Genomic DNA, 9,410 nt, shown 5'->3' on the forward strand with positions numbered 1-9,410 from the left:
TCCCCCACATTTTTGTTGTTTTTTTTTTTTTGTCTTTTTGAGACAGGGTCTCGCTCTGCAGTTCAGGCCGGCCTTGAGCTCACTTTGTAGCCCAGGCCAGTCTGGAACTCACAGTAAGTTTCTTCTGCCTCAGCCTCTGGAATGCTGGGATTATAGGCATGTGCTACTACACACGGCTGCTCTGCATTTTCTACCAAAGTGGTAGCCCAGAAGTGCTCAGAGCTCTGGGGCTCAGCAGGGCCATGGGGCTCCCCTTCTCCTGCCCTCAGGGTTCTGTGTGGGGCCACTGATCGATCTGGTGGGCATGAGGTTCTGATGGGCATGAGGTTCTCTTCCAGTGTTTGATTTCAGCAAACAAAGCTGCACCAGCCCAGCTTTTGTTTCTCCTGGTAAACCCTTGACCCAGCAGGTAATCCTGCTGTGCATCCCCTCTTCCCCCACCCTCATAGCTTTACCTTATGCACAGTGTGAAATCTACAAAGTGTATAAATTTATAAAGCCTGTAAAACATCCTAATTCAGGAGCCCTAGGAAATAGGTAAAGTGTAAGGTCCTTCCCTCTTTTGCCCAATTCGAGGTGGATCGTTGTCCCATGTGGGTGTCCCCCCTGCGGGACTGGTCTCACTTGATAAGCTAAATGCCCAGCCCGAAACTGCTCTGGGTTCTAAGGGGAGAGACAGGTAGGTCAGCTGAGAGTCCTGGGCTAAATGAGGTCTGATTAGGTCCTGGCTCAACACTTTTGGTGTGAATTCTTTCCAGTTTCTTGAGTTTCTCTGTCAACCTCTGCCTAACCAAGGGTGGTGGTAACAGGCTGTCAAATGTGGGCCACCACTGGAATTTACAACTTCCTCAGTCTAAGACTGGCCTTTTTTTTTTTTTTTTTTTAATGATAGAACCCAAGGGCACCTTACTACTGGGCTACACTCCCAGCCCTTCCTATCTTTGAGACAGGGTTCCAAAGTCAAAGCAAAACTGAAAAGCTGTCCAGAACTGGTAACTCAGTGGTGGACTATTTACCTAGCATGTGTGAAACCCTGGGTTCCATCCCAAGCATTGGGACAGAATGGAATGGAATAGAACAATTGAAAGCTCTCCTGAGCTAGGGGTGTTGGTGCATACCTGGGTGTGCACATCCAGCACCCTGGGAGACTGAGGCAGGAGTTTAGCAAGTTCAAGTTTATCTTGGGCAATAGTGAGACTCTGTCTCAAAACTTTAAAAAGGGGCTGGAGATACAAGTCAGTGCAAAGGCCCTAAGTTCAATGCCCAGCACATACACCAAAAAAAAAAAAAGAAAGAGCCAAGCTTGGTGGGGCACACCTGTAATCCTAGCACTGGGGAGGCTGAAGCAGGAAAATCATTGCAAGTTTGATATCAGCCTGGGCTACAAAGTGAATTCAAGTCCAGCCTGAACTGCACAGTGAGACCCTGTCTCAAAAAGACAAAAAAAAAAAAAAAAAAAAGAAAGAAAGAAAGAAAGAGAGAGAGAGAGAGCAAGCTACTGCTGGGTGCGCCTGGCTGAAGCCTGATGCCTGGGTGCAGACTAAGTGTTACCCTTTATTTTATTGTGAGCCAGAAAAGCGCAAAGTCATTTTTCCTGGAATGCAGGTCACACCTCCAACAGCAGCCCAAGCTGGTGGGTTCACGTCCTGGCACTACCCAGTACTTGCAGTGACTTGGACAAGTGACATCAGCACTCTGAGTCCCTGCTGCCTCCTTTCAGAGGCAGGGTGACCTCAGAGGGCCTCTCAGGATTAAACGAATAGCCAGTAGCCCAGCAGCCTAGTAGAGCAGGCAATAATCTTAGCTCACTCGGCTCTTGCTGAATGCTTGACAAAGACAGTAAAACTGACTGTGCGTCTGTGTACCTCGAGGTAGTAGAGTCCCCAGGCACCCACTGGCTCCCCTTGCTGGGATACAGCCTACTTTCAGGACACTGCGGAGAACCCTTTGCCTCCTGCCAGTCTGGAGACAGCTCCGTGGCTCACACTGCCCTCTGTCCAGGCTTTGGCCACCTTCCAAGATTCTTTCAGATGTCATCATCCTGGATTTTGTTTGTTTCTAAGACAGGGTCTCCTTGTTGTATATCCCAGGCTGGGTTTGGATTTTGGCAGCCCTCCTGCCTCAGCCTCATGAGTCCTGGGATGACAGGTGCCTATAGTCTGTTCTTGACATCTAATGTTCCCCAGATACCTACCTCTTTCAAGAGGCCACCCTGATGGCCTTCCCCAAAACAGCCTTCGGGTGACACTCCAGTCCTTTGCCCTGTCCCAAGTGTTCCGCATAGTATTTTTTTCTGTGTGCTATTTCATTGCATGTAACATTTAGTCCTTTGTCATCTTTTTTCTTCTTTACTTTGGCCACTGGAACAATTGACACAAATGCAGTGGTTTAAAACAACATACGTGTATTTCTCACAGTTGTGCTCGTCAGAAATCCAAAATGGTTGTTGTGAGGCTGAAATCCAGGTGTGGGCTGGGCTGGCTGGGGTCACTTGAATCACTGGGATTTCCCCACTCAGTTCTGAGCCCAGTCCTCCACCTTCAAAGCCCACAGCAGTGACCTCCAGCCTCTTCCACTGGGCCCTGGGAAGGCCTAGCTCCTTACTCCAACATCATCTCCCTACCTCCAGATCCCTCATTTAGCTGGGGGTGTGGCGGCACACAGCTGTGATCTCAGCGATCTGGGAGACTGAGGCAGGAGGACACCATGACTGGATACCAGGCCAATTTTACAATTTAGCCAGACTGTGTAAATAAAAATAAAAAATAAAAATAAAAAATGAAAAGGACTGAGGATGTAGCTCAGTGTGAAAGCGCTGTGTTTAATCTCCAGTAGCCCAGTACTTCAAAGTCCCTTTTGCAGGGGGAAGTGACATATTTACAGGACCCTGGATGAGGACTCAGAGTATGCAGAGTGGGTTTAGGGAACAGGTTTTGGAGGGGAGCGGTGCTAGAGCAAGGAGGAAGCCAGGCCCGGAAGGTGGCGGGCGGCGCCGAGGCCGGGAAGGAGCCCTGCAGGCTTCGCGGGGGCGTGGCCGGAGCCGGTTCTCGACCCTGCCCCCCGCCCACCTCCTCCCCTACCGGGCGGGAGGCTGGGGGGCGGAAGGGGGGTGACGACCGGCGCGGCGGGTTTGTCTGGTCCTGGCACCTTGGAGGAGAGGCCAGAGACACGGAGGACGCCGCTGGAACAGCGAGGAGCCCGGGGGGCTCGCTCACCTGTGCCCACCTGTGCTGCCCAGTACCCTGCGTACAGCACACATCCTGTGCCCCCAGTGGGCGCTGTTTCAGCCTAGACCCAGAGGCCTTCTCCCTCGGACTCAACAGACCAGGCCTTGGAGTTTTTTCTTTTTCTGAGACCGTCTCACTATGAAGCCCAGGCTGGCCTCGAAATTGCAGAAGTCCTCCTGCCTCAGCCTCTTGAGTGCTAGGATTACAGGTGTGCGCCACCATGCCCGGCCACGCGGTTGATTCTGACCCAGGTTTTCGGCCTCAGCCCCGCCCAGTCTCTTTCCCCAACTCCACCGGCCTGTGGGACCCCGCAGCCGACCTCCTGCACCCCTTCCCGGAGGAGGATGTGGGGCGGGGCGGGCGGGACGGAGGAAGGTGGTATCGGCCTCGGGGCGGCTCCCCGGCGATGGAGTAATCGGGGTGGAGGGCAGAGAAGGAGGTGTCTGCAATGCCGCACACCCCGAGATGGACCCGCGATTAGAGGGGAGACTGGGGATAGAGCCGGCGCCCCGCCCGCCTGAGGACTTCATTTCCTCCCCAGCGGGACCCCGCCTCCCCTTTTCCCACACTCTTTCCATAGCCAGGGGTCTAACAGTGCCCTTGAGCTTTGGTCTGGGGCCCAGAGCCCGGGTCCCGCCTCCTCCCTCAAACCCGGGGTCCTGGCCTCCGACCCGGGCTGTCCCCACCGCGCCCCACAGCTTCCTGCTCGGCTCCTTCCTCCAGACTGGGGCGCCCTCCCCCAGCCTCGCCCTCTGGGAACCCGGCCTCTCCCGCAGCTGAGTTCGCCTGGTATTTGTGGCAATTACCAGCTTTTAATGGAAAGGCTGCGCTCTGGAGGTGAAGGTGGCCTGATTCTTGGGAAATATAACCTCGTGACCCAGTGACCTCCCTGTGCCGCATCCACGCGTTCCCACAGCAAAGTGCACCCTCCGGGGCTGGGGAGGGGCTGGCGGGACCCCCCGCGAGAGGCTGGGAATAGGGTCCTCTCTGCACCCAACTCCGCGTTGCCCCCCCCCCCCAAAGTCAGTCCCTAGGCAGGGAGCTCTAGGTGGGAAAGCGCTTTGTCAGGGCTGGTGGCCCAGGCAGTTGACACTCATCTTCCTGGAGGTTTCTGAGCGGAGAGCACAGCCTATCGAGCCAGAGACAGAGGTGGGTGTCCCTGGCACCCCACACCTCTTGGGGTTCCCGCTCTTGGGGAAGAGAAAACTCCCACCAGCGCTCCTCGGGCCTCCAGGCCTCTGTGCCCACCCCCTGTGCCTTTTGTACTCAGGTCCCTGCCCAGTACAGAGCCTTCCTGTCCTTGGTCCTCCTGGGGCATCTGACCTCTGGGACAACTGTCCTATTGCCCTGATCTCTACAGGGGACATCCAGCCCTGACTCCATTCTCAGCTCCCAGAGCCAGTGTACCTCAGGCTTGCCGGCTGCCACATTTTTTGGACTATTTTGTTTGTTTGTTTGTTTGTAGACAGCTTCTTTATATGTCATTCGGGCTGGCCTTGAACTCTTTGTGAAGTTGAGGTGATCCTCCTGCCTCAGCCTCTCAGAGTGCAGAATCACGGACATGTGCCAGCACACCTGGCCCCGCCACGATTTTCAAAAAGTAAAACCAGTAAAATTAGTTTTAAGGATATGCTGTATTTAATCCAATCTATCTATTAATCAACACAATCAATATCAAAGTCACTCTGAGATGTTTCATAGGCTTCGTGTCTCAATTCCAGTTAATTGCCAACAGCACAATTGAAGGATAATGGTTTTTTTTTGTTTTAATCGGTACCAGGGATCGAACTCATGACCACCTGCTTGCAAGACAGGTTCTTATGCCACTGAGCTAAATCCCTAGCTCCCATTTGTTTTGTTTTTTGAGACAGGGTCTTGCTATGTAGTTCAGGCTGGCCTTGAACTCAGTAGTTCTCCTGCCTCAGCCTCCCAAGTGCTGGGGTCACAGGCGTGTACCACAGCAAGTAAAACATAGTCTGACCAAAACATTCCCACTGCATTTCAGAGGAAGTATTTTACATTGTTTCTGCAATTGAAGCTACATTTAAACTGATTAAAATGAAGTGGAATTGAAAATTTTTATTCCCTTGGTCACTTATGCCTCATTTCTAGTGCTAAACAGCCACTGCTTTGGTTAGCTGGGCTCTAAGATGTTTACTTTCTAATCTTGTCAGTGAGTAAACGTCAGTGAGGGCTGACTGGAGACACCTCCCCATATGTTGAAGGAATGTCGAGTGAATGGGTGCATGGATGGAAGTGTGGTTGACTGGATGGGTGAATAGATTATAGGTGGGTGGTGGATGGAGCATTTTGTGAGTGGATACATACAATGAAATAGAATGGATGGAAGGGTGGATGCATGGTTGGATGGATGGGTAAGTGGGTGGATGGTTGGATGATATATGGTGGGGGATAAATGGATGATGGATGGATAATGAATAGATAGAGTGATTGATGAGTTCTTCGATGGATGGGAACATCTCATGAATGGATAAATAGGATGGATGGATGGATGGATGGATGGATGGAGAGTTGGATGGGTGAGTGGAAGCATGATATTTAATGGGTGGATGAGTGAATGATGGATATGAATAGATGAAGTAATGGATGGGTCCTTGGATGGACAGAAGCATCTATGAATGGATAAATGGAATGGATGGCTGGATGGTTGCACGGAGGGATGGGCAGCAGGTGGGTGGATGAATGGATGGGCCAATGGATGGATGGATGTTGGGTGAGTGGGTGGATGGATAAATGAATGATTGGGTGAATATATGATTGGATGGCTATATGGATGATTGGATGAGTGAGTGGTGGATGGATGAGTGGTTGGATGGATGGGTGTGTTGTTGGGGTGGATAGATAGATAGTTGAGTGGAAGAGTGGATGGTTGGATAGGTGAGTGGTTGGATGAATGGAGGTGGTTGGATGAGGGTGCTGGATGGATGATGGATGGATAAAGAATGGATGAATAGTTGAGTGAATGGCGAATGGATGCAGGAATAGATCAATAAATGGATAGAGGGGTGGTCTAGTGGCCAGTTTTTCATTATTATAACAAAATAAATGAGACTGGTTATTTTGTAAAGAAAAAAGTTCATTTATCTCACTGTTCTGGAGATAAAAAGTGTCATGCATGTTCTCGAGGCTCCCTCCCCCTGCTCTTCGCAGAACCAGTGTCACGAGGCTTCTCTCTCTGGCCTACTAAAGCCACCTGGATTCATTCGTGGGCTCCACCTTGATGACCTCATCTAACCTAATCACTTCGCAAAGGCCCCACCTCTAAACGTCACAGTGGGATTAAATTTCCACCCTTCTAAAACCAGTAACATAAAACTAGGGATTAAACCCCTGCGTGGTTTCCCTGAGGTCCAGGAAGAAACCCCAGGCGAGTGCCAGTCAAGCGCGGTAGCAGGGCCAGGGCTGCAGAGGGGCTCCCGGCCCCGCCCACTGCCCCTGCGGCCCGACCTGGACAGCCCCTGCTGCCTCTGCCCCGCCCCCTCCCCGGGTCCCGGATGTTCAGGGCCCGCTGGATTTCTGGGGGTCGCTGATCGTCGTCCGTGTCCCTCCTGTCCTGCAGTTGCCAGGACTTTGCCCCAGTCGCCTGTGTGTCTTCTCAGCCCCTTCCGCTGGCTCCAGAGCCCAGCCCCCTGCCACAGCTGCCACATTCCGGAACCTGCTGGAGACACCATGGTGACAGATGGAGGACAAGCGGCATCCCTGTGTGGTTGACAGCAAGCAGAACATTTTGGAAATCAGATGGTGACAAGGGCGGTGGAAAAAGCACAGGGCGGGATATGACGTTGGTGGCACTGTGGAAACGGCTCAGGAGGCCACAGCACTCCTAGGTGGAGGGGAGCAGCAAATGCAAAGGCCCTGGGGTGGGAACGTCTGGACCTCGGCTTGCTCGCTTGGCTAGTTACCTGCCACAGCCAGCTCGGGTGCCGCCCGGGTCGCTTGCCGGCCGCATCCCAATGACCACGCAGGGTCCTGCTGGCTCTTCCAGACCCCCAGGGCTGCCTCCCCTTCCGCTCCGCCTCTCTGGGTGACGCTGGGCCCACAGCAGTCTGGTGACTTCCCACGGGAGGGACAGGCCAGGGTCACGTCCTCCGGAGAAAAGAATGTGTCATAGCGCATCAGGGAGGAAGTGGCTCTAGCCCAGGGCCAGGTGAAGTGCTGCTGCTTGGCTCCCAACATCAGGATGGCCCTTGCTTGGCTGCTTTTCGTCTTCAATTCCAGGGCCCCTTTTCACAGCTGGGTGCTAAAGCAGTGAACTGGGGGTGGGGGAGGCTCAGTCGGGGTTGAGGGGTGGAGGTCCCCACACCCCCCAGGTCTCAGAGTTGAGTCTTTGCGTGGAAATGCTGAGGGCATGGGACATCCCACGACATTTGTCTCCTGCCTGTGCACAGCATGAAGGGGACAGTGCTGTGTGACCTTGGTGGTGCTCACCCCTTTCTGGACCCCTTTCCACACATCCTTAGGAGAATGATCCCTCCCATCACCCTCATCTGTGCAGCAATAATAAGTAAATAAAATTTAAAGCCAGGCACATGACAGGCACAGTGCTGTCATCCCAGCCCTGTGAGAGGCTGAGGTGGGAGGACTACCAGTTTAGGGACTTACTGAGACCCTGTCTCAAAGGGGTGGGGCACTGAGATGTAGCTCATGCAAAGGTCCTGAATTCAATCCCAGTACCTGAACAAACAAACAAGCAAGCAGAAAAGCAAATGTTGATTGGGGGGATGGTTATTCATCTGACGAAAATCTCCTGGATCCCTGAGAAGTGAGAACTTTTTAGAAAGATCCTATCACAATGTTTGTGGTAGTCTTTTTGGAGGTGGCACAGTGACTTTTATTTCCTTTCTTAATGTGGTTTGGTTTTTTTTGTTTGTGTGTTTGTTTGTTTGTTTTGTGGAACCGGGATGAACTCACAACCTCGCACTTGGCAGGCAGGCACTTATGCTGCTGAGCTAAATTCTCGCACCCCCCCCCTTTTCTTTTATCTTTTTGAATCGGGGTCTCACTATGCAGTTCAGGCTGACCTAGAGCTCACTTTGTTGCCCAGGCAGATCACAAACTCAAAGAGATCCTCTTGCCCCAGCCTCCTGAGTGCTGGGATTACAGGCATACACCACCACACCCAGTTTGCAGAAGGTGTTTTTAAACTTGTTGGACCTATTTCTTCTGCTCAATAAAAATGTCACTTCCAGTGGGCCTGGGTTTCTCAGGCAGATCCAGGGGTTTGGGCCTGGGTGGGGGAAGGCTTGGGAGGACAGAACCAGTTTGGGGTGTCCCTATGCCCCACTTTGTCCTCATTACAGCTGACCAAATGGGCATCATGCACAGATGGGGAAACCAAGGCACAGCTGCCCACCAGGCCTTCAGATTCCTCGGGCAGCCCCAGCCAGGGTGCCTGCTGCCTCTCTGGGTCCCCACACATCTCTGGCCTTCTCTGGGATTCTGTCCCTTTTGGGTCTTGGTGTCCTGCATGACATCTGGGTGTTTCTGTCCCAAGTTCTTTCTGTATCTGTCACCTCTTGGCCTCTTGGTCTCTGTCTCTGACTTCCTGTGAATCTTTGCTGTTCCTGCCCTTTGTTTGGTCTCTCTGTGTCCCTCACTGTCTCTGTCTCTTTCGTCCCTCTGCCACCCCCACTGGCACCCTTGTGCCATCTCTGTGCCTCTGTCACTCTGTGCCAGGTCACCCAGGAGGACACAGTTACTATCTTGCTCTGCCCTGGCACTTAGACCAGCACCCAGAAGACAGCAGGCGCTCAGTAAATAAGTTGTGTGTGTGCATGGGGTTTTTTTGAGGGGGGTATGCTGGTGATTGAACTCATGACCTTGCACTTGCCAAGCAGGCTGTTATGCCACTAAGCTAAATCCCCAGCCCTGGTTTTTGTTTGTTTGTTTGTTTGTTTTTAGCAGAGTAAGAATCCTAATAGACACTATCTCTTTTTTTTTTTTTTTTTTAAAGAGAAAATTTCAAAACAAGATGGTAAGAGGGTAATGATGGTTCATATAATGCATATTGTTTTTGGTTTTGGTACTGGGGATCAAGCTCACAGCCTTACAATTGCCAGGCAGGTGCTGATGCCGTATATGGTGTATTGTTATCTTTAAAGTTCAGTAGTTCTTTTTTTTTTTTTTTTGTCTTTTTGAGACAGGGTCTCTCTATGCAGTTCA

The sequence above is a fragment of the Cavia porcellus genome, unplaced genomic scaffold (assembly GCF_034190915.1).
Source record: "Cavia porcellus strain 051 isolate PalLab524CR breed Dunkin Hartley unplaced genomic scaffold, mCavPor4.1 scaffold_7, whole genome shotgun sequence".
Classification (NCBI taxonomy): Eukaryota; Metazoa; Chordata; class Mammalia; order Rodentia; family Caviidae; genus Cavia; species Cavia porcellus.